Raw genomic sequence first — 23,229 nt, forward strand, 5'->3', positions numbered from 1 at the left:
GGGCTCAGTCCCACGAGACCGTCCCCCACATCCCCAGCTTCAGACGCCCGTCGCAAGTCCCCTCACCTGGGCTTCTGACAGAATGGCTTCTAAATGAGAGATTCCCATGATCCCCTTCTTGGATTTGATTAATTTGTTAGAAGCGCTCAAAGAACTCAGAGAAATGTTTTACCTACCAGATCACCAGGTTGTTACAAAAGGATGTAAAGAAGGGTCAGATGGGAGAGATGCACAGCACAAAGTATAGGAACGGGGGCGGAGCGCCCACCCCCTCCAGGGGGGCACCACCCTCCCAGCACCTGCACATGGTCACCAACCTGGAAGCTCCCTGAACCCCGCCCTTTTGGATCTTTATGGAGGCTTCATTACATAGGCAGGGTTGATTAGATCATTGGCCACTGGTGGCTGATTCAACCTCCAGCCCTTCACCCTTCCCCGGAGGTCAGAAGGTGGGGCTGAAAAGTTCCAATCCTCTAACCACAAGGTTAGCTCACAGACAATCAGCCCCCAGTTCTTCAGTACCTTCTAAAAGTCACTTCAAGAACATAACAAAGACGCCATGATCACGCTCAGTACTTAGGAAATTCCCAGGGGTTTGGGAGCTGTGAGCCAAGAACTACGGCTGAAGACCAAAGCTACACAAAAAAATACATACTTGGCCATTCAGATGACTAAATAAATACATATTTCTGATAAATCACAATACTGCAATGCCACAACATGGATTTCATTTCAAGGACGGACCTTGAAAACATTATGTTAAATGAAATGAGCAAAACACAAAAAGACAAAAAACCGCATGATTCCGCTTCCACGTAGCACCCAGAATAGGCAAGTTCACAGGGACAGAAAATAGAAAAGAGGTTACCAGGGGCTGGGCAAAAGAGGCGGGGGGAGGGGAGGGAGAACAGAGGAGGAAGGGGGCGTTACTGTTCAGTGGGCAGAGTTTTGTCAGGGATGATGAGAGAGGCTTGGCAAGACGTGGTGACGGCTATCCAACACTGCGGATGTACTGAACGCCACTGAGTCGTGTTCTCACAAATGGTTAAATGAAAGATTCTGTTACTCTGCCTCACACACAAAAAAAGATTGTTACGCTTTGTTTATTTAATTAATAAATCTCATTAATTTCAGAAATGGAGGAATATATTTAGCCCCCCACTGACACTAAGAGTTTAAATACCTTTTTCAGTTATCAGGTGCGTCTGCATCCAAGGGTGCATTGCTAGTCAGTGTGACAGATCCTGGATTCAGTCTCAGGTCTGTGAATCCAGAGGCCAAGAATAAAAATCCCCACACCCAAAAAGCCACCCTTCTCTAATAAACTGGTAAATCAGTTCTGCTCAGGCTGAGGACAGCTTCCATCCTGCCGGGCAGGGCTGAGGCTGCTGACCTCTCTTCACTGGTGCGGGTCAACGAGTTGAATAACACTCTGGGTAACTTGGGGCCGGTGTCCTTCCTGAGCCTGTGCAGGGCCCCTGGGTGTCTGCGGAGTCACTTTGCCTGCAGAAAACAGCCCCGGCTCCCTTGTCTATAAAAAGCAACTAGCTCAAAAGGTGTGGCTGAGAGCAGCAAGGACAAAATCTCCCAAATCAAATGATGAATTTAATCCCACCTGGCACCGGAGAGTACGGACAGGAACCGTCCCCCCCACCCTTCCTACTCCGAGGCAGAGTAAATACAGACGCCCATGACACCAACTTTCCACCTCCACGCACGCTGCCCTGCCCTGCTCTGCCGGGTGGGCTAGAACAACCTGTTTGGAACAGAGATCCTGCCTTATGTTCGGTAACATCAACAACCTTTGGATGGCGGTGGGCGTGTTTCCACAGACGGTGGATTTTAGAATTTAAAGCCTCCTTTGAGGTCATCTCACCAAATCTCTTCATTTTCCCAGAAGGAAAAACATAGGGAGGGAGTGGTGAGGATCACTGATTTTTAGAGCTAAATTGCCTGAATTTGAACTTGACTTTGACAAGTTGACCGTCTAAGGATGGTCTTCAACAAGTTGAGTTATTGTCTTTGGACCTTAGTTTGCTCATCTGTAAAATGGGGATAATGGTAGCAACTCCATAGGGTTTATTAATAACATATGTCGAGAGCCTGGCACACGCCTCTCTCACCGTGGTGAGTATTCGTCACCATCACCACCATCATCAATATCATCAGGAAACTAAGGCCCAGGGAGATAAAGGGTTTCTCCAAAATCCTACAGCTATGGCTTGTGGCAAAACAGTCTTCCACACCAGAGGGTTTTTCCATTTCATCACACTGAGGCAGCACAATCGCCTGGACCTAAAAATTTATAGCACTTCATGGAAGATATTTGAAATTATATGGCTTTTCCACATTTCCAAATTAGAAGTCCAGCTTGCTGTCCAAGAGCCTTCGGCACAGAGACAAACATTTCAGAGTAAAGATATTGAAACCAGGTAACGGGAGCCTCCTTGCTCCCGGCCGACACATGGGAACCTGGAATTCCAACCAGGGTCCCGATGGAGCTGGAGGTGGTCCAGAGAGCTCACCTAGAGGGTGGGCACAGGACAGCTGCCCAGAAGGATGACTGGACTACCGTTCGGAAAGCTAAAGGCTGAACAGAGAGTTCAGATGACTTGCAAAGGGAAGAGATGATAATGATCACCTTGACAGCAGGTGACTGAGCACTCAGCAGGTGCCGGATGCCATTTTAAGCACCTAAATCCATTACCTTTTTCAGTCCTCCAACCCTATGAAATACACATTATTACCCCCATGAATGAGGAAGAGGAGGCCAAGGGAGCTTTACACGCTCCCTCCCCAAGGAAGGCTTTCCATGTCCCATTGCTAAGATCTAGCCACACCAGGACACCTGCTTGTCTCCCAAACCTCTGAACTGTCAGGCTGTCCCATACTGCCTTTCCATCTGAGATGCCTTTCCTCGTCTCTGCTTGCTGTAATCCATTCATCCTTCGAGGTTTAGTGGTAATATTATCACCTCAGACTTTCCCACATGTAATTATCCATCTTGCCTTCTGACTCGCTCACCTAGAAAGTTCAGCAGTTACCATATTGTATCATTGTGTGTGTGTGTGTGTGTGTGTGTGTGTGTGTGTGTGTGTACAGGAGTCAAGATCAAGAAGGGCCAGAATTATGTTTAATTTGCCTTATGTATTGCTTAATATATATAAAAGATGGTCCATAAAGGTTTGTGGGAATTTTTTAATGCCCTTGGTCACACAGCTTGTCCTTGGAGAAATTGGGACACCTCCAATATGGTCTTGTCCCTCAAATCCAAGAGCTCATGTGGACTTGAAGGACATTCTCCCCAAAGTCGCTGAGGATTAAAATGTGCACAGGCACACAGTTTCAAACTAGTGATTTGCCCTTTTGGGTTCATTGAGCAAGTGGACAAAGATAAATATACAAGAATGTTCATTACAACCTTGTTTATAATGGAAAAAAATGGAAGCAACTTCAATGGCCAACCAGGGAGAACTGGTTAAAGAAATCTCAACAAAGATACCTCAGTGTGGACCCAAAATGAAATGCTATGTTACTTTAAAAATGATTATGCACTGCTCGGTGAACAGATACGGAAAGCTGTCTGTGATGTATTTCCAATTAAAATTAAAAGTAGGTTATGCAACCACATCATCCATATTATCTCATTTAGGGTAAACTTATATAACTGTGAACATCTGCACATATGCGTAGGGAGGCTGTGAAGTGAGTTCACCAAAATTAACAGTAATTATCTCTGTGCAAAGATATTTCAGGTAATTTTTACTTTCTTTTGATATATGTCTGTATTCATTAAGCTTTTTTCCTTTGAGAAAGTATTATTTATATTACCAGAAAAAAACATAAATGCATTTTCATTGGAAAGGAAAGAAGGTGTATACTCTCAAAAGAGGCTTTATAAATTCATAAGTAACAAGGCTTCTTAAATATGGAGGTTAGTGTCTCTCGTCCAGGAAGCCTAGCTTCCCCATCTGGGAAATGGGTACAAGGTTATTGCTCTGCCTGTCCCACGGGGCTGCAGCAAAAAAAGCTCATGTGTTTGAAAGTCTTTTGAAAAATAAAGGTACCAAATAGATGCAAAACATAGATTCTCCTAATAATTTAATGACTGCTTAGAAGACTTTGCAATAAACTAGGAAAGCATGTTCAAGAGTTATAATCTCAAACACCACCAGGGACCAGGCAGGACAGAGAGATGAGCAGGGCCTCTGGAGTCCAGGACCAGTGATCTTCAAGAGAAACCTAAAATCTAGATTTGTATGTGAACTCTCTCAATTTACAAACACTGGCATCTCATTTTTAAAATGTCAAACATTGCGGTATCAGTAGAAAACATAGCCCCAAAATCACACGCTTGCAATTTCTTGTACGTATTCCCCTAACTTAACAGAAAGTCCAGAAGTAACTAGTTTCTGTCTAGTCCACTGACACAGCTACATTTATCAGTCCAGCACCGAAGTACCTCTTGAATTAAAAAGATTTGATTATGCCCAGCCTAACTTTAGAGTAAGATGTTTTATTGCATTCATGTTTTAATTGATAGATTTAGATGACATAAAAAAAAAATCTACTACTAACCAGAACATTCAACTAACCAAAATAGCCCACAAATCCAAATTATGCCAAATGATAGAATTCTAAATACCTATGTGCATTATATTTACGTTTGTGTATATATATATATATGAGTGTGTGTGTAAATGTACTTGCAGACACGTATGGTTAATGATATCTACACGAGAGTATGTTTTAAAGCCAAAGAAAGCACATTTGCCCTTTGGAAAACAAAACAAAAAAAAACCTGCTTTCTATTTTTAATCTCAATTTGAAAAATAATAGCTAAACATGTTTGGATAGAATATTAATGAGGCTCAGCCTCTAATTAAGGTTAAAGCTTGATTACTTCCAACATTATAATTGAGATAGAGGAAAATATTCTCAAATAATTTAGATATGGGGGGGCGGATCAATGGACTGGTGAGTGGATTTGAAGAAAGCTTACAAAAACGTACTGAATGCAATGAAAAAGAGAGTGAAATCATAGACATGGAAAAGGCAGGCTGGGTGACGGGACGGTGTCAGGCAAAGCTCACGCCAGGGACCCAGGTGCCAGCCCTGCACAATCACTGTCTACAGGCTTCAAGCTCAGCTCCCGGCCGTCAAAACAAAAGGGACGCCATGCCACTTACGCCCCTATGTCATGATTACAATCCACTATCTTTGCTCTCCTGGCAACAACACTAAATGAAATAATGTCTCTCCGAGGACTCCAAGGTAAAGATGACAGAGCGACAGAAAATATCCTGAAGATATTACAGAATAAAAGGCTGAGAATTCTTGCTATGTTCCTTTACCCAGCATCCTGAGATTGTCTGTACCCAGTCATGGAACAGTCTGCTGGCTTATTTTTGTACCCCAAGACAGGCTCCTGCACCCAGACACGAATCATCCACCTTCTCTCAAAACTACAATTAAAAAAAAAAAAATAGGAAAGACTCCATTTTAAACTGGGCCAGCCTTTACTACGTGCGAAGGACAAACAGTCCCAAAATACTCCTGCCTGCAGCTCTTCATCTCCACGTTCGCCGGCTTCTGGAGGGTCTCTCGTACTGTCGTGTTTCCCAGGGTCCTAGGACTCTGATGAAGGCCCCTTGGCCCCTCCGACCAAAACGCCGTGCCGTGTGGTGTCTGCCTGGGGTTCAGCAGCAGGGAAAGGGGGTGCCGAGCAGGAGAGAAATCTGGGAAGTCTGGGCCAGTGGTGAAAAGCCCCTTTCAGGGAGGGTTAGGAGGCCAAAATTCGTATATCGAAGTCCCAAACCCCAATAACTCAGAATATGACGTACTTAGAGATAAAACCATTAAAGAGGTAATTAAGGTAAAATGAGGTCATTTGGGTGGGCCCTACTCCAGTATGATCGGTGTCCTTATGAGAAGAGGAAATAAGGACACAGACACGCACAGAGGGCAGACCACCCGAACGCACAGCGAGGTGGCCGCCTACAAGCCAAAGAGGGGGGCCTTGGAAGGATCCAACACCGCGAACACCTTGGCCTTGGACTTCTAGGCTCCAGAATTATGAGGAAATGAACTTCCGTTGTTTAAGTCATCCAAAGGCTGGGGCAGTTTGTTGTGGCAGCCCCAGCAGACCAGGACAGGGAGACTAACAGACTCACAGACACAGAAAACAGACTTATGGTTACCAGGGAAAAAAGGGGGGTGGAGGGATAGACTGGGAGTTCCGGATTTGCAGATACTAACTACTATATATAAAATAGATCAACAAGGTCCTATTGTGTAGCACAGGGAACTGTATTCAATACGTTGGAATAGCCTATAATGAAAGAGAATATGAAAAGGAATATATATGTGTATAAATGAATCACTGTGCTGTACACCAGAAATTTACACATTATAAATCAACTCTACTTCAACACACACACATACACACACACAGAGAGAAAATGGCAGTTGTCACCCAAGGAGGAAAAAAACATACAAGATTTTAAAAAGACAACAAAAAAAAAACCCCTAAAAAAACCAAACTTGGTTTTGGGGAAATCATTTGATGAGAGATACTTTACTGACCCTAAAGAGAACTCCTGAAGGAGAAAGGTGGCCTCCTGTATATTGGGGCTGTTCATTCTCAATCTATCTTAAAGTTTTGCTCTATTTCAGTGCCTTCATTTGAAACTGGGTTTTGTTTGTTTGTTCTTCCCAGCCTTAGATGTCTGCCAATTGAAAAAAATCTCACCAGTCATTTCCCGCCACCTTGATGCTGACTATTGCAACTCGGATGAGAGTTCAAAGCACCAGGCTGGCAAAAGGGAAGGGGGGACAGGGCAGGGTGAGGAGCCGGTGAGAGGCGATGGCGTCTGGGAAATGCCAACAGGTGAGGAGGAACAGCAGTACTTACACGGTTTACCGTGATCCAAGTACTGGGCTGCCCACTTGACATACATTAACACATTCAATCACGCCATCCTTTCAAGTTCAAAAATGGACGTGGCAAGGTTTCGTGGTTTGCCCAAGGCCACGTACTAAGTGGTGGTAGAGGCAGGATGTGGATCCAGCCAGTCTCACTCCAGAGCTGTGACCTTAACCCCCACCTCTCAGTGAGCTCCCCTCCTTCCCCGGGGGGCTGTGCTGAACTCACTATAAGTTAGGACTCTCCCAGCTATGACAGAAAAGAGGCGGTGGACCTCAAGGCAGGATTAAACCCAGGATTCTAATGAGTCACTGGAGAGCTTCATCTCTCTTCTCCGCTTCCCTCTGAATGTTGCCGCATCTGTCTGACTAGTGACAGGCCCCCTCCACGTGATGGCTAAGATGATCAGGAGATGACCAAGCTCACACCACAGCCACACGGCAAGCCCAGAGAGGCAAGAGGCCAGCACTCCCATCAGCGCCTGGCGGAAAGTCCCGGCCAGCTGGAGTCACGCAGCCATCCCAGAACCAAGGACCGTCATATGGATTGTCCAGGCCTGGGTCACGTGTCCACATCTGTGGCCAGGGCTACGGCAGGAGGGTTTGTTACCAGGAAGCGGGAAAAGGGACAAGTGGCATTAGCTCCCATGAATTCAAAGACCCAAGTCACTGCGGAAGCTTGACCCAAGCCGGTGACGGGTTTTGCCCAACGTGCCACAGCTCGGGAGGGGGAGACTGGGCGCCTGAGCCACAGGAAGTTATGAAAAAGTGCTGATGTGAGGAGTTCTCAGGACAGAATGCTGCAGGTCACTAACACCTTCTGTGTAAGAAAGGAGACAGGTAAGAGTGTATACTCGATTTGTATCTGAATAAGAAACTCTGGAAGCAGGGATGCATCAAAAAAACTAGTTCAAGTGACGTACTCGTAGGGGGCGGGGTGAACAGAAACAGGAAAGCACGTGCGACTTCTCCCCGCTCACCTTTGGATTTTGTTTTAATTCTTTAACCATTTGAAAGTACTATGAGTTTTTATTATTTTCAGTACTTTTTATTATTTTTTAATTTTATAATTATATATACATAATATTTTATAATTTTATTATTTACAGTATTTTTATTATTATCAGTATTTACTGTTATCAGTAAATAAAAATTTAATTTAAAATAAAACCTAACAGGGAACCACATTCAATATCTTGTAGTAATCTATGGTAAAAAGAATATGAAAACGAATTTATGTATGTATGTTCATGTATGACTGAAGCATTATGCTGTACACCAGAAATTGACACAACATTGTAAACTGACTATATTTCAATAATATATATATGTATATACAAAAAATAATAAAATAAAATAAAACCTAAAAATTATCCATGAAAAAAAAAGATTGAAGGAAATAGTCTGAAATGGTAACAGCAGCTGTCTTTGGCTGTTAAGCCTAAGTCTGACTTTTTTTTTTCTCTGAACTGATTAAACAAATTTCCTGAAAATGAACATGCACAATTTTTCACAAAGAGAAGACACTTTAAAAAGACCTGAACTGAAAAAAAAATCACATGACATACAAAGCAGAAATCATAACTCTGACAATATTGTATCGATTTATTTTTCATTCCCTGCGAATCAGGTTGCCCTGTACTCCCCCATCCATCCCAAGGCAATGGCTGAGCTTTGAACTTCAAACAAGATTTGGAAATGGCAGCAGCAAGAAAGTAGCTTTGAAAGTCAGCCTTTGTTGAGAAAAAGCACTTCTAAATATCAAACTGCTTCCCTTGCAGAGAACACCACGTGGTGGTCCAGACGTGTTAGCCACATTGAGAGAAAAGACAGGATTTGACAGGAGGGGAGTCCTCCTCACTTCCTGTTCACAGAGGGAGGGAGCCCTTCTGGGATGAAGGGTAACACTGAGGATGCACAGGATGCAGACAAGGAGGGATGGAGACACCTTCGGTGTCACCTCAGACCCAGCGACCCCACCCTTCCCTGGCTGTGAGCGCCAGGGAGGGCCCAACAAGAAGATAGAAAGCCAAGATATATCAAGGGGAAGGGATGTTATGGGCTGTGCTGTGTCCCCCCAAATTCTTATGTTCAAGCCCCAACCCCTTGGTACCTCAAAAGATAACAGTATTTGGAGATGATATTTAAAGAGGTGACTGAGTTAAAATGAGGCCATCAGGGTGAGGCCCTAATCCAATTGAGCTGGTGTCCTTATAAGAAGAGGAAGTCGCCAGGGGCACGAGTTAACAGAGGGCCGGCCATGTGAAGACAGAGCAAGAAGGCCGCCACCGGCAACTCAACAAGAGAGACCTCAGGAGAAGCCAACCCTGCCGACCAACACCTTGGTCTTGGACTTCCAGCCTCCAGAACGATGAGCTAATAAAGTTCTGTTGTTTAAGGTCCCCCGTCTGTTCTATTACAACAGCCTGAGCTCACTAATACAGAAACCATCTCAGAGAATGTCCCCAGAGCAACAGCGAGCTGCCAAACACGTGGGAAATGCCACGTGATGTGGCCAGGTGCTCCTAGGAGGGCAAGGATCAGCGAGCCCACAGAGACCCGTGGGGTGGGATGAGGCTGCCTCCGAACACAGGAACCCCACCACCAAAGGGAGTGGACGGGTCAGAGGCTTCGGTCGTGGGTGCAGGTGTGAGCCACACACAGACAGCGAAGGGTGAGCAAACCCTTGCACTACACATACACACACACTGCAGGGGCCACACAGGGTGCCCGGGACCGGGCCAGACCAGCCAGCCCACAGCAGGACCCATGGGTCAGCTGCAGCAAGAATTCCCCCCACTTCCCACAGTGCCACAAGGCCACCAGAGCAGCCCCTGGCACCCGGAGGCCCCGGGGAAAGGGAGGGAGCTCTGAAAGACTGAGTATTTCCCCCAAAGAGACTGCAGAAGCATTCAAAGTTTTAAGCCCCTCTGACTTCTTGTGAGGTTTCTCACCATTTTTTTTTACGTCTCTGAATTGTGGTGGATTCATTTCTAACCGAACCCTGGTGTGACTGATACTAAGGAGTCATCTCTAAATGAGACAGCAAGAAAGATGACCTACACGTGGTCAAAGCCCTGAAGACGCTTAAGGCAACCCAGCCACTGTCTTGAAGTCCGATCCAGAGGGGAGCGTTCCAGGAGCCTTGATGGGGCTTGGGTGGCACCAGCCCTCTCTTGAGATGTGGCACGAACCCCAGGAGCCACATCATATGAGGTTCTGGTCTGTCTCACCGGAGGGTGAGTTCCAGTCTAACGGCTTGGAGGTCTTCCCGCTTTTTTCCATTTTTAAAAGAGCAGATGTTCTCCTGGGAAAGAGATATTTAGCTACCCAAACAAATCAGAGACGTGGAGGAATGGAAAGAAACCAGGCATCTGCCTGCCACGGTGGCAGTGCCCAGAGAAATCACATTAGCTGGCGGGGAACGTCCAGTCCTGGGGAGGGCTGCGCCGCCTGGCCCCATTCCTGTCCTGAGCGAGCGACAAATACGACTGTCTTTGTCCTGATTCTCAACGTGAGGGACGGTCTGGGGTTATTTGTCTAGTTTGTTGACTCTCATAAAAGACATTCATAAATTTATTCTTAGTGCCAGGGGTGCTTACCGGTGTCGAAGTGGAGTCTTTTCAGACAGTTGCTCCATGTTAAAACAAGCCACTCAGATGCATCTATAAATAATTGTCTGGGCTTCGTTTAGCTAACAAACGGCTTTTTTTCTTCTCTCTCTCTCTCTCTCCCCCCTCTCTTTTTAAAATCAACTCTAAAATGATTTCATAAACAACGGGAGGAATTTCCCATTAATATTAAAGGGTGTCTGGGTTGGTCATTTTAATAGAACTTTCCAGAGGGAACAAGCAGTCCTTCCATCTTGTCCATGTGAAACCTATTCCCTTTTCAGAATAAGACAGCTGGCAGCCCCGCCTCGCTAGGACCAGTCATAGCTTCCCCTCCCCACTGTCCTATGTCCATCTCTTTCACAGCTTTGGCCAAAAAAGGAGGAGGATGGGGAGGCTGTGGACCGCAGCAGCCTGAGCCAGTCAGGAGAACATGTCACCACCCTGAGGCTTCCATGTTCCTACCCTGACCTCAGATCTCCAGAACTTTACTCTTCAGGCTACCACTCATCTAGGAGAGAAAGGCAGAGTTATGCTTGTATCAGTTTCATTGATACAACAGAACTCCCCCTGCCAGCCCCCTGCAAACAACAGTGGCTTAAAAGAAGGCATTTGTTTCTCTTCTACATAAATGTAGTCTAGAGATAGACAGCTTGGGGCTTATGTGGTGACTCCACAGTGTCACATTCTGTCTTTGTACTTCACCATCCTCAGCATGCCACCTCATGGTCCAAGATGGTTGCTCAAGTCCAGGCATCACACCTGCATTCCAAGCCACCAGAAGAAGAAAGAGATGAAGGGTATTCCCTCCCATTTAAGGGCAGTTCCTGAATTACTGCACACTACTCCTTCTTCTACTTCATTGGACACAATTTAGTCAGATGACCTCACCTGGCTGCAAGGGAGGCTGGGACTAGACAGGCAATGGTGCCACTTGAAAGGGAAGAAGGGACACTGGGAGGCCACTAGCAATCTCATCCACACGACACTATACTTGGTCACCTCCCGTAGAGTCTCCCAGTGCCTACAACTCCAGACCCCCTCACAGTGCTGCCTCTATGTCTTTTCTAAAGGGTTTCAGTTTTCACATCCCTTCTCTGTAAAACTCACTTTCTATCCTTCACTCCTTCTTTCTCAGAGTTGGGATTCTGAGAAGTTGCACTGCCAGACTGAATTCAAGCTTACCAGGTCAGGACTACCTGTTGTCTCAAACTGCTGTCCTGTGGGCCTTCTCTCATGCTCTGGAGGTCTTAAGAAGCCAGGCATGGAAATCACCCCAGGAGGATCTCTGCAAATTATAACTTGAAAGCAAAACTTGAGTCTTGCTTCATCTGTGCTTCACTCAGGGAACACAAATCTTCCAGCCCTTATGGTCCACGCTGGGGAAGGTGCCAAAAGCCACGGAGAGGGCAGAGCTGCTCTGGCTGGGAGTAACAGTGAGCCCCATTGATGGATGAAGCCACTGCCTGGACCAGACCTGCAGACATTGTGGACAGTCTCCTGCTCCTTGGATTCTAAAGACCAACCACAGCTCGGACCCCACACCTTGTCTGCGACCCAGACACTGCTCCTGCTTCGCCATGTGGGGTTTCAGCAGACCATACGTGGCGTGTATGAGCTGGCCTCCTGCTGCCCTCCTGCCCTTCTGAACCAAGCCACCAGCCCTGCCCAGCACCTGCTCTCCTCTGCACCAACTTCATCACTGCCGGCGACACATGCTGTTGAGCATCAAGTGTCAGAACGACATCCTCCACATGAAATCCCCCCACCCGCCCACACTGCGTGGATCGCATGAGTAGAGTAAGTAGTAAAAGGATACCCAGCAGTTGTCATAGGAAGACAAGTTATGAAAAGTACAAGTAGGAATGGCAAGGAAGAAACAAGCCACAAAGCAGCCTGGCTTAAACTGCGCTCAGTGACACACCAGGGCCATGCAATGCTGAAAGCTGTTTCTACCCCTGAAAGCACGGTCAGCTAAGTTTGGAAACTGCTGCTGCTAGTGATTCATACCTTAGCAAATTAAAGGCTCTGAGAAGGCCTGCAGTAAAGAAGACTGCTTATTTCCCTATTTAGCCCAGCCTTTCCTAAATCGTTTAACTACCCCGACTTTCCTTCTAGAATGTTTATTAATGTCTCATGAAACCAGTGTTCATCAGAATACTGGATGATGCAGTCATGCTCTGAGGGCAATGGCCACTTCTCTGGCTCTCACCAGCATTCAAATGCCTGCTCTAGCAGTTTTCAGCAGTGTGACCTCGGTCACGTTACTAAGTCTCTGGGTTTTCATTTTCTCATCAGTAAAATGGGGGTAAGGGTAGCCCCTGCTTCCTAGAGTGGTTGTGAGGATTAAATAAGCTAATGCATGTGGAATGCTTATAACAGTTAGAATAAACATTGGCGGCGATGATCACAATAATGATGATGATGATGAAGTAGGGGGAGGAGGGGGGGAAGGGGAGGGGGAAGAGGAAAAGAAGAAGAAGGCAACAGTCCTGTATTGGAAGACTCGCCACAGCTTACAAGTATGTTTCTCCCAGGGGTCAGGATTCTGATTAAAATCTTCTGTATGTCTCCAGCATCCAGCACAGGACCTGGATGATCCGAAATGTTTGTTGAATGACTAAAAAAAATGGAAACTAGAAGTACAGCATAAGGAATCACAAAAAGTGACAGACTCTGGACAGCAACGACAGGTGAAAAGCAAAATGTAAGATCCCCCCCGGAACCGAGCCACAGTCCTCTTCCCTAAAAGGCATCCAGAGCTCCAATGATCACCTGGAGGGTGGGACAGGACCCTGAGTCTCACACACACTGTCCTATGAGCTGGAATAACACACTGGAGCCTTTTTTTCTCCCTTCAGGGCCGATTTATTGATCTACCATGTACCCTGGGGTAGAAACAAGGCTGGTTAACTGAACCATTCAGACTCTTCGTCTTGGAGAAGGTGAATGAGAGACTTACCTAGAGGGTCAGCAGGTGGAGGGAGGGGGGAAGAGAGAGAAAAGGCGGGCAGCCAAAAGCAGAAGCAGTGAGGCGGCCAGGGCTGTGAGACCCAGAGAAAACCACCTGGATAGAGCTGTAATCTCTTACAAAATCCAAACCACAGAACAGACGGATCTCGCCAGCCCTCTCCACTTCCTTGCACCAACTCCAGCTCTCTCCCTAGCACTGTGGATTCTTCTGTCCATTTTTCTTCTTCTAGGTACATATCTGTGCATTTTCACACCCATCCTGCACACACCCATATTTTACTTAAATGGTGAGCAAATTCACTTAGCGCCAACATCCCTGTCAGCCTGGACTCAGGCTTGCCCCGAGGGAATGCAGGAGGGAGCCCTGCCCAGTGTGGAGGGCTGAGGCAGCACGAGGGAGCCGCTGAGGGTGCAAGAGACCAGATGGCCCCTCTCCTCCAGCAGAGCCTCCCCAGACTCCCCATTTGGTCTCATTAGAGCCAAGGTCCCCACAGCCTCCAAGACCCCCACAGTGTGGCCCTGCCCCACTCCGCCACCTTGCCAGCCCACCTTCTTCCATGTGCATCCCCACCGCAGTGCACCTGACTCCCTCCATCCCGGCCTCCCTTCTCTCCCTAGAACGTCCCACGCCCTTTCCCAATTTAGGGATTTCGCATTGGCTGTTCCCACCGCCTGGGACACTTTATCTCTAGACAGCCACCTCCCCTCCTTCAAGTTTCTGCTCCAACGCCCCCTCCCCAGTAAGGTCCTCCCTCAGGTGCTGCTGCAACCTGCCAGCCCCCACCCCCATCCCCGTCCCCCGCATCCTGCCAGCCTCTCCCCTTTCCGTAGCACTTAGCGGCTTTTAATAGATGAGATCATTGGCTTATTTATTAGTTTACCATTTACTGCCTGAACCCCACAAAAATCTAAGTTCCACAAGGGCAGGCATCTTAACTGTCTTGGTCACCAGTGCATCTCAAGTGCCTACAACACATCCCTGATCTAACAGGCACTCGATAAAAATTACGTGAATGGACACACAGATGGATGGGCTCAAGGCAACAAGCGACAAGTCACAATGTAAGGGAGACGAGATTTCCGCTGTCACAAGAGACAGGGGCTGGAGTGATTTCATCTGGGTATCAAAGGAGGTAGAAATTTGGGTCATGAGATGGGGAGAAAGGTATCTAGAGATTGATACCCCCCAAAACTCCTAATGGGGATTTTCTATAGGGCTGGGATTATGAGTGATTTGCATTTTATATTTTACATGTTTCCTACTATATAAAAGTACAAACAAATACATATAGTAATAGGTAATATAGTATTTTTATATTTTATACATTATATTTAAAATATATATTTGTTACATAGTGTTTGAATTTTCATAATGAACCTCCATATACCTTTTGTAATATTAAATTGAAAAAGTAAAGCAAATGAATGCACACAGCAACACAATCCATGCCAGCAAGGAGACTCCAAGCCCTGAGGTCTGAGGCCCTGGCTCCAGCCTCCCAAGTCAGGGATGGGTCACCATGAGCATCAGGGAAGGACAAGATATCTTTGTGGTGCAACCAACAGCCCCAAATGCCTGACTTTGGGGCCTGAGCCCCAGCCTTAACCTAGTCTCCTCTCCTAGTGACAGAGCCCTGATGTTCCTCAGGGAGGCTTTAGACACACACACACACACACACACACACGCACCACTGCAGGGGAGAAGATGACCCAGGCCTGGTCACTCAGAGCATCAGAGAGTCATTCAGGGGTGGGCATGGAACCCAGTCAGGGCTCTTACTGGAAACTTACTTCCTTATTGAAAGTTTTCCACTGGCCTAAAGTCTGCCCAGTGCTGCTGGCGGCCATCCTGCCACCATGAGGAGAGCACCAGCTTGAGGGCAGAGTCAGCACAGAGAGACAGTGGGAGCTCCAGATGCATCATTTGGGCACCTGGATACAGCTGTGCCTGAAGCAGCTATGCCTGTCCTGCTCAGGGTGATGAGCTGATTGTGTTTAGCTCAGTCTTCTCAGAACCAGTTAATACAGGGATTTAATACACCCCTCACACGTGGTGGAGTTTCGTGAACAGAAGATATTACTGGAGAAGGGAGCACCCCTGCTCTGTGCAGACCACACCCCTCCCCCAGTGCCTTTGGCTCTTTCTGGTGCTCTTCCCCCACCTTCCATGTGTTTTTGTTTCCTAAATCCTGAACCTGTGAGAAGTGCTTGGGATTTTATGTCCCTCTGGGTGGCACTGAGCCAGTGGCTGAAGGTCGTGGGGTATGGAAGCCCAGCTCTCTTGCTCTGAGAGGCGAGTTCCAACCTAGCGGGATCAGGCCGAAGCCAGCCTCATGGGCTCTGTCTAGAGCTACCATCTTGCTTGGCTTCACGTCTGCTTCCTACCCTTCCTACCTTCCCTTGGAGCATGCACTTCAGACATCAAATGCACACAAATCCTCTGAGGGACAGGAGGCGCCAGGTGCAAACAGGCCCGGCCAGGTGGGCTCTGAGCATCCCCAAAGAGCCAGGAGCCAGGGTGCCTAGAGGTCATCACTCCACCACCCTCAGCAGACTACATGTAGCACGCAGTCTGCTGCTTCTCTCCTTCCTCCTGACAGCCACAGAGGACGGAGCAAGCCACCTCCAGAATACTCACCACCCCGGCTGTCACATGGGAAGGGAGACCAGCCCAGCTCCCTGCCAGAGAGGAAGGACAGCAGGGACCACTAGGGACTCTCAGGCACGCAGTATTTCCTCTCCACTCCAAGCCCTGGACTCAAAGCCAGTCTGCACAATGCACTCAGATTCCTCCCCTTTCAATCTCTCCTTCATCTCACCACACTGCCTCCAGAATGTCTGGCGGTCACCAGCTCAACTACCGTGGTCTGATGGCCAGAACTCTAATGGGTCGCTCTCCAGACCCACCTTGGCTGGGCCCTCCTGTGCCACGTGCCGGGGCCATGCGGTGGGCACTGTGGTCTCACCTACTCCCGGGGATGCGGGCAGCCAGAGCTGAATTTCTAGATCCTTTGCTGCCACGAGATAAGCTTTTACTCAGAACTCAAGAAAAAGGAGGCCCTCACTTCGTGGCAGTCGTCACTCTGCAGTGCGGCTCCTGACATTGTAGACAAAATGACCACAAGGAGTGAGTAGACCCTGTCCCAGCATTGAGTGGGCACCACCTTTGTCATCTCAGGAGCCACTCCCCCTCTTACCAGCAAGAACCACCTAGACCAGGTCCCTTTGAAGGCTCCTATGAGGAGCAGGTGGCGTGACAAGACACATACATCAAACCTGGGCCACAGTGATTGGCTGCGAGTGGACATGTGACTGCAGCCAGGCCAATGAGAGCTGACGGTGGACTCGGGGGAATGGAGACGCTGCCTTCCTGTTAGATGTGAGGCTGGGAGCATGTGAGGCTGGAAAGACCAGGAGTCACCGGGGGGGGGGTTTGTTCAAGAGTGAAGTCCCTGCATCCTCTTCTCTGTTGTTGGGGTTTTGCTGTTTTTGTTATTGTTTTCTTCCAGTTTTGAATTAAGTTTTCTGTCACTTGCAACCAAAAGCATAATAACCAATAGAAATACCGATGGATGCAGTACAAGAAAAGAAAATGCCTGTAGCCTCAGCTCTGCCGCTAACTTGCCGTATGGCTTTGGTCAGGACGTTAACATCTAAAACAGACATGGAGAGGTGACGGACACATCGCTCCCTGGGCTCTGGGCAGAACACACCAAGCTTGTTTTGCCTTCACCTTCCCTTCCGTGGAATTCTCCTTCAAAGCCCGGTTCGAACCTCCAGGAAACTTGCTCTTCTCTCCCAAGCCCTTAGGGACTCCTCCTGCTTTGAACTCCTGCAGCATTTACCTGTCTGTGCCACTCACTGGTTCTTACACCACTTCGAGATTCTCAGATCACAGTCCATGCATATGCGCTGTGTCCCCACCGCTCCAAACCTCCTGAGAGTAGCTAGGTGCATTACCATAGCCCAGGCCCTGTGCGAAGAAACCCATTCTATGCAGACTCATATGATGCTCACAGCCATCCTGCAGGTTCGTATCTCATGATCCCTGTTTTAAAGATGAGGAAGGGAAGCTGGAGAAAAAAAATAGTTCACTTGCCAGAGCTCACCCAGCCAGATGTGCCAAAGCAGGGATTCTTCGGGATGATACACTTCCAGGTCACATCACTTTGCTTTGTAGACACACACCCTCAGCCCAATGTTGCCCGTCACATTTCAAGTCCTCCCAAACATCTGACAGAGTCATCTGTTGTGAGTGGATTTCAGGAAGGTGCAGGTCAGGCAAGAGGAAAGACCCGAGGCATATGGGGCTGCCTCTCCTGGAGGGCCAGGTTTGAGAGTGGACAGACAAGCATCCTGATGGATGAGGCTCCCCCTGCCCCTGGTCCATCTGCTCCGCTCAGCTCCAGCCACTGCAAGAGCCCCATTCACTGCCTGGACACGAGGGAGGGGTCCTTCCCAGGGAATCCCAAGACAGCCCTCGGGAGCTGTGAAGGCAGCTGGCTCACAGGCAAGCGATTCTCCCCTGGAACAGAAGAAATTCCATCCTGATCAAGAACTGGCATTGTCAATCCAACCCAAACAACACACGCTTCATTAGCCAAAACCTGAGCTGGTCCCAAGGGTTAATTTGGTTAACAGACACTGAAGCAAACAAAGTGTTTTTTTCCAGGAAAAAAAACAAAAATTAGCAGACCAGTTTGAACCTGAGCTGTACCTGTATATTTTCTAAGACTATTGAATAGGAACCAAAATCGGACATCAAAATGTTCCATGAATGGAACCCATATTCATCCAATCCAAGTTTTTTTTTAATCTTTTTTTTTCAGTTATACATGAACATACATATATTCACTGTCACATTTATTTTTCGCTGTGAGCTACCACAAGCTCTTGCATATATTTCCCTGTGCTATACAGTATAATCTTGTTTATCTATTCTACATTTTGAAATCCCAGTCTGTCCCTTCCCACCCCCCGCCCCCTTGGCAACCACAAGTTTGTATTCTATGTCTATGAGTCTGTTTCTGTTTTGTATTTATGTTCTTTTTTTTTTTTTTAGATTCCACATATGAGCAATCTCATATGGTATTTTTCTTTGTCTTTCTGGCTTACTTCACTTAGAATGACATTCTCCAGGGACATCCATGTTGCTGCAAGTGGCATTATGTTGTTGTTTTATGGCTAAATAGTATTCCATTGTATAGATATACCATATCTTCTTTATCCAGTCATTGATGGACATTTAGGCTGTTTCCATGTCTTGGCTATTGTAAATAGCGCTGCTATAAACATTGGGGTGCAGGTGTCTTTTTGAAGTAGGGCTCCTTCTGGAGATATGCCCAGGAGTGAGATTCCTGGGTCATGTGGTAAGTCTATTCCTAATCTTTGGAGGAATTTCCATACAAGTTCTTGATTTGAAAAGGCATTCAGGACGGAGCATCTCAGCTCCCTGTGTGGCTCTGTGGGATGTGTAACAGTGTTCTCAGAAAGTCGGTGTGAAGAATGGAGAAGAATGCTGGCTTTTTAAAAATGTGGTTTAAGAAAATGTTATTTTCTTTTAACCTTCAATAAAGATGAATCAGAAATTTTCAGAGCATTCGGTTCCCCTTGTATTGGCAAAAGCATTTCAAGAATGGGTCCATCACAATAGTACAGCCTAAAAGCAGCCAAGAGGCAGAGCCGTAGGTCCTGGTTCCAACTGCCCAGGTGACCTCAGGCACGTTGTTCCAGAGCTGAGGTCCCCAGGAGTCAAGGCCGAGGCTGGCTCTTGAACAGCGTGACCCAGCCCACCTGACGCTGGGCATGAGGCGCCCCTTGTAGAAGGGCTGACCTGCACGAAAGCATCTGACGCCAGATGTCACGCCCCAGAGGAGAGTGCACTGGGCCATCTGGACTGTCCCATTCTCATTCCACCCCAGCCTCTGGACAAGCAGCTTAGAGGGTCCCAGAGCAGGAACCAAGAGGCCTGTCTGCTGAGAGTCCCCCAGCCATAAACACAGGCTGACCACACCGGTCCCTGGTCCTGGAGAAAGAGGATGCTGTGCGGAGATGGGGAGCTGACGTCCCTACCATCAGCTCGATGCACCATCACAGCATAAGCTAGTGGGAAGAGCCATTCCATTGACCGAAGATCAATTACTCCTGTTTTAGAAAGACCAAGGGCTTTCAAATGGCTAGCAGCAGTTCCTCTGGGGTATAGGAGCAGAGCAGGAGACGGGGAGAACTCTGCTTTCTACTCGACTCTCGTACCCATCATCTGGAGGCTTCATGAGGCGCATGCATGCACTGCATTTACAACGCTTAAAATAAATTTAAAACAGCTAAAATGCATATACATATTATATATATATATATATATATATATATATATATATATATATATATAAAATAAGCTAAGCACATAATAAAGGTAGAAACCACAGAGTGAAAGATTGATGCACTTAACTGCATAAAACTGAAAAGCTTTTGTTTGTTAAAAAAAAAAAAACAAGAAATTACATTAAATTAAATTATATTAGGAGGGAAAATATTTACAATGTTAATGCTAGTAAATGTTTACTATCCTTAATGTAGAAAAAGCACTTAGGGAAAAACCACACTGTAATAACAAAAAAATGAGCAACAGACATAAATAAGCAATTCATGGAAGAAGAGATACAAGTGGCCAAAAAACAAAGTACACATCCCCACCGATAACTGAGGACACACAGTGAAAATGAGGTAACATTTTTGCCTATCAAGCTAGTAAATACATGTCAAAAAATTTTTTAAATACTCATTGACAGGAAGACAGACAAGTAAAGAACCTCATACACTGTTCATAGGATGGTAAATTGGTAAAATCTTTTTGGAAGGCAATGTTGCGAAGCCTATTAACCATTTTTTAAATATGCGTGCACTTTGACATAGCAAATCCACCTCTAAGCATTTATCCCTAAGGAAAATCATCATGACCAAAGATGCATGCGTTTGGATGTCCAATGAAGCATTGTTTATAACAGCAAAAAGTTGGAAATAGCCTCACTGTCCAAACAATGCAAGACTGGTTTAATATATTATGGCATTATACGCAGGGAGTAACCATGCAGATATTAAAATGATGACAGAGAAAATATGAAACAACATGGAAATGTTCAAGATATATGAAGTGAAAAACACTGGTTACAAATGGTTTGTACGACATGAAACCACTTTTATAAATAAGCATAGATACATATCCAAGTTGGATTTTTAAGTATCTGATCTTAGGCTATTTCAATTTCCTTTCTGCATTTTTTTTGTAATTAAAAATCTGTATTTTTTAAATTAAAAAGACCCAATGCTGAAACGCATCCAAGAATCATTTCCAAGTAATCAATCAGGAAACAAACATCTTTAAATCAACAAGTTAAGAACCAAAGACATATCAAATGAGATAAAGTAGTATCAATTGTTCCAAATAACCCTTCCAATTAATCTTCTATGCCTTTTTCTGTTTTTTTGTTTTTTTGTTTTTTTTTTTTTTTTTTTTGTAAAACCACAGAATGGGAGTTCATACAGATGAGGTCATTGCGTTGCAAAACTTGCTGGACCGGGACAACATTCTAAAGTCATAACCTACTCTTACCCACAGAAAAGAAGGCAAGAAGTTTGCTCCCTTATTTTCCTAGAAGAAGGCAAATGCATCTTGAAAACTCAAGGTGTAAAGGCTGAAGCCAGACTTCACAGGGTTCTGGGACCAGGATGGTGTGGTTCAACATTGCTTCATGCCAGTGTGAAACAGAGAAAGAAAGAGGTATCTTTAAGAGAAAATGCTATTTGCAAGCTGCAAAATACTGATGTACAAAGCTAAGAAGAAAAAAAGAAGAGAGCAATGAGAGAGAATTACAGATCCTCAGTACCCTGCCTAGCACTTCCGGGGCTAGAATGCACACACGCACACACGCCTGGCACATAGTAGCTGCTCAGTAAATACTGACTGCATAATGCTGGTGGCAAGTTTCACTAAGCTTACACTAGTCTTCGATTTGACCACACATCCTTAACCAGAAGAATCTTCCCTCTCAGTGGAGGCCAGCACAAAACATTTAGGCCACAGAACTAAGACTTTTAGGACATCTCAATTAAGAAGAAAGTTAGACACACAAAAGAGCGCAAATAGGATGCTAATGGATTAATCCACTGATATCACTTCTCCACTGTCTCTAGGGAGAGCCTGCCAAGCAGGTGCTAACATTCAGAAATGGTGAAGCACAATCGGTCAGTCCATTCCTACTCCTTGTCGGACACATCCACGTGCCGGAAAGAATGTCTCCTTGGTTCATTCAAGTCTTTGGGGCAAGTCTGTTTTTACTCATGTGTGAATTTCTAATGTAACCTAATGAACTCCAGAGTCACGATATCCCCTGTTAATGGATTATTGATCCTTCCCAGGATCCAGACAAGAGCTCTTTCTGATCTTTGACCTAACATGGAGAGAGAATTTCTCACTTCTAACGTATCATTTTTTTGAATGGATGATAGGATTGTAAAAGAAATTTATCTTCACTGGCTTTCCACCACCCGGGGGATCTTTTTTTTCCCACTGTTTGCGCATTTCCTACCAACCAAATCACAGACTGTTCAGACGGCTGATGAGCACAGTATATCATCTCGCTTGGAAACGATCTGCAGCTAAACCTCTCTTAACCGTAATTCTCATAGAAGAGGGTATTCTGTTTTCTTCCAGAGACCTGCTTGGCAGAAAGCTAGAGAGAAAATTTCCCAGGGGAAGGTTTTTGTACAGAAGGTGGGTTTCAGAAGGTCTTTGGAGGGGATCAGATGAAAGCTTCTCCAACATGAAGCTGTTAGACATTACAGCCAGGAAATATTTGCTGAATGGGGTTATGCGAATATATTAAGGGTTTTAGTCCTAAAAGAAAAGGACCGAGAAAGACCTTATGACCAGAGCAAAGGGACGACACTCAAAATCAGACTGACATCATTTTATAAATAGTAGTTTGTATCTGCAAATCCCGAACTCCCAATTTATCCCTCTACGCGCCCCCTGCCCCCAAGCTGCACACTAGAAATTAACACAGCATTGTAAATCAACTATACTTCAATAAAAAATATTTTAAAAATCAGACGGACATTGGAAAATCAAAAAAAAAAAATCCACATCACTTTGTCCCCAATCAGGACGTCTGTATTTAGTGATCAGACTGGTTTGGTAAGCAACAATCACTGATTGTAAACTGTTTAAAAACCATTTTACTGAAAGAATAGGGTTTGTTGCATAAATGTTCTTTGTCAAACACACGATGCTTGCCATTTTTGGCTGGAAATCTGGTTTATGCTATTTATACGGAGATTTATGTAACTTCTAGATGACTTTTGTATATATTTGTCCGTCTGCTCCCTCTTGTTTTGCATATGGCCAGCACTGAATATATGTTTGCTGCAGAAAGAGATAAATGAATGGCTGCCTTTGGAAAGCAAACATGTCCAAACATTTGGCCACAAAACTGGGGGAAATGCTGAAGATCGGATAGGCTATGAACCTGATCCACTCTCATCTAACCTGAAGGGTCCCATCTGGAAACCTCCCCTCAAGAAGACATCAAAATAAGTCAGCAAAGCAGAAAAAGACGCGGACCCACGGGGGAGTCTCAGGCATTGGGAATGATGCTCAGTTTCTTCTAGTTCGTACCCGGTAGGATCAAGCACTACCGGGTTCTGTTCCTGAGGCTCTCCCCGA

General features: G+C 46.0%; 1 long non-coding RNA gene across 27 annotated transcripts in view; it reads right to left on the reverse strand.

The window, feature by feature from the left end:
- LOC123613430 (uncharacterized) overlaps window positions 1-23,229 on the reverse strand; it is a 463,022-nt gene that overhangs the window by 289,323 nt on the left and 150,470 nt on the right. For 2 of the 27 annotated variants that reach the window (XR_012501547.1, XR_012501544.1), the window contains exon 4: window positions 16,778-18,033. The exons of the other annotated variants lie outside the window; for them this stretch is intronic. This is a non-coding gene — a long non-coding RNA (uncharacterized LOC123613430). The remainder of the gene's footprint in view (window positions 1-16,777; window positions 18,034-23,229) is intronic. 27 annotated transcript variants of the gene reach the window in all.

The sequence above is a fragment of the Camelus bactrianus genome, chromosome 22 (genome assembly GCF_048773025.1).
Source record: "Camelus bactrianus isolate YW-2024 breed Bactrian camel chromosome 22, ASM4877302v1, whole genome shotgun sequence".
NCBI classification, from domain to species: domain Eukaryota; kingdom Metazoa; phylum Chordata; class Mammalia; order Artiodactyla; family Camelidae; genus Camelus; species Camelus bactrianus.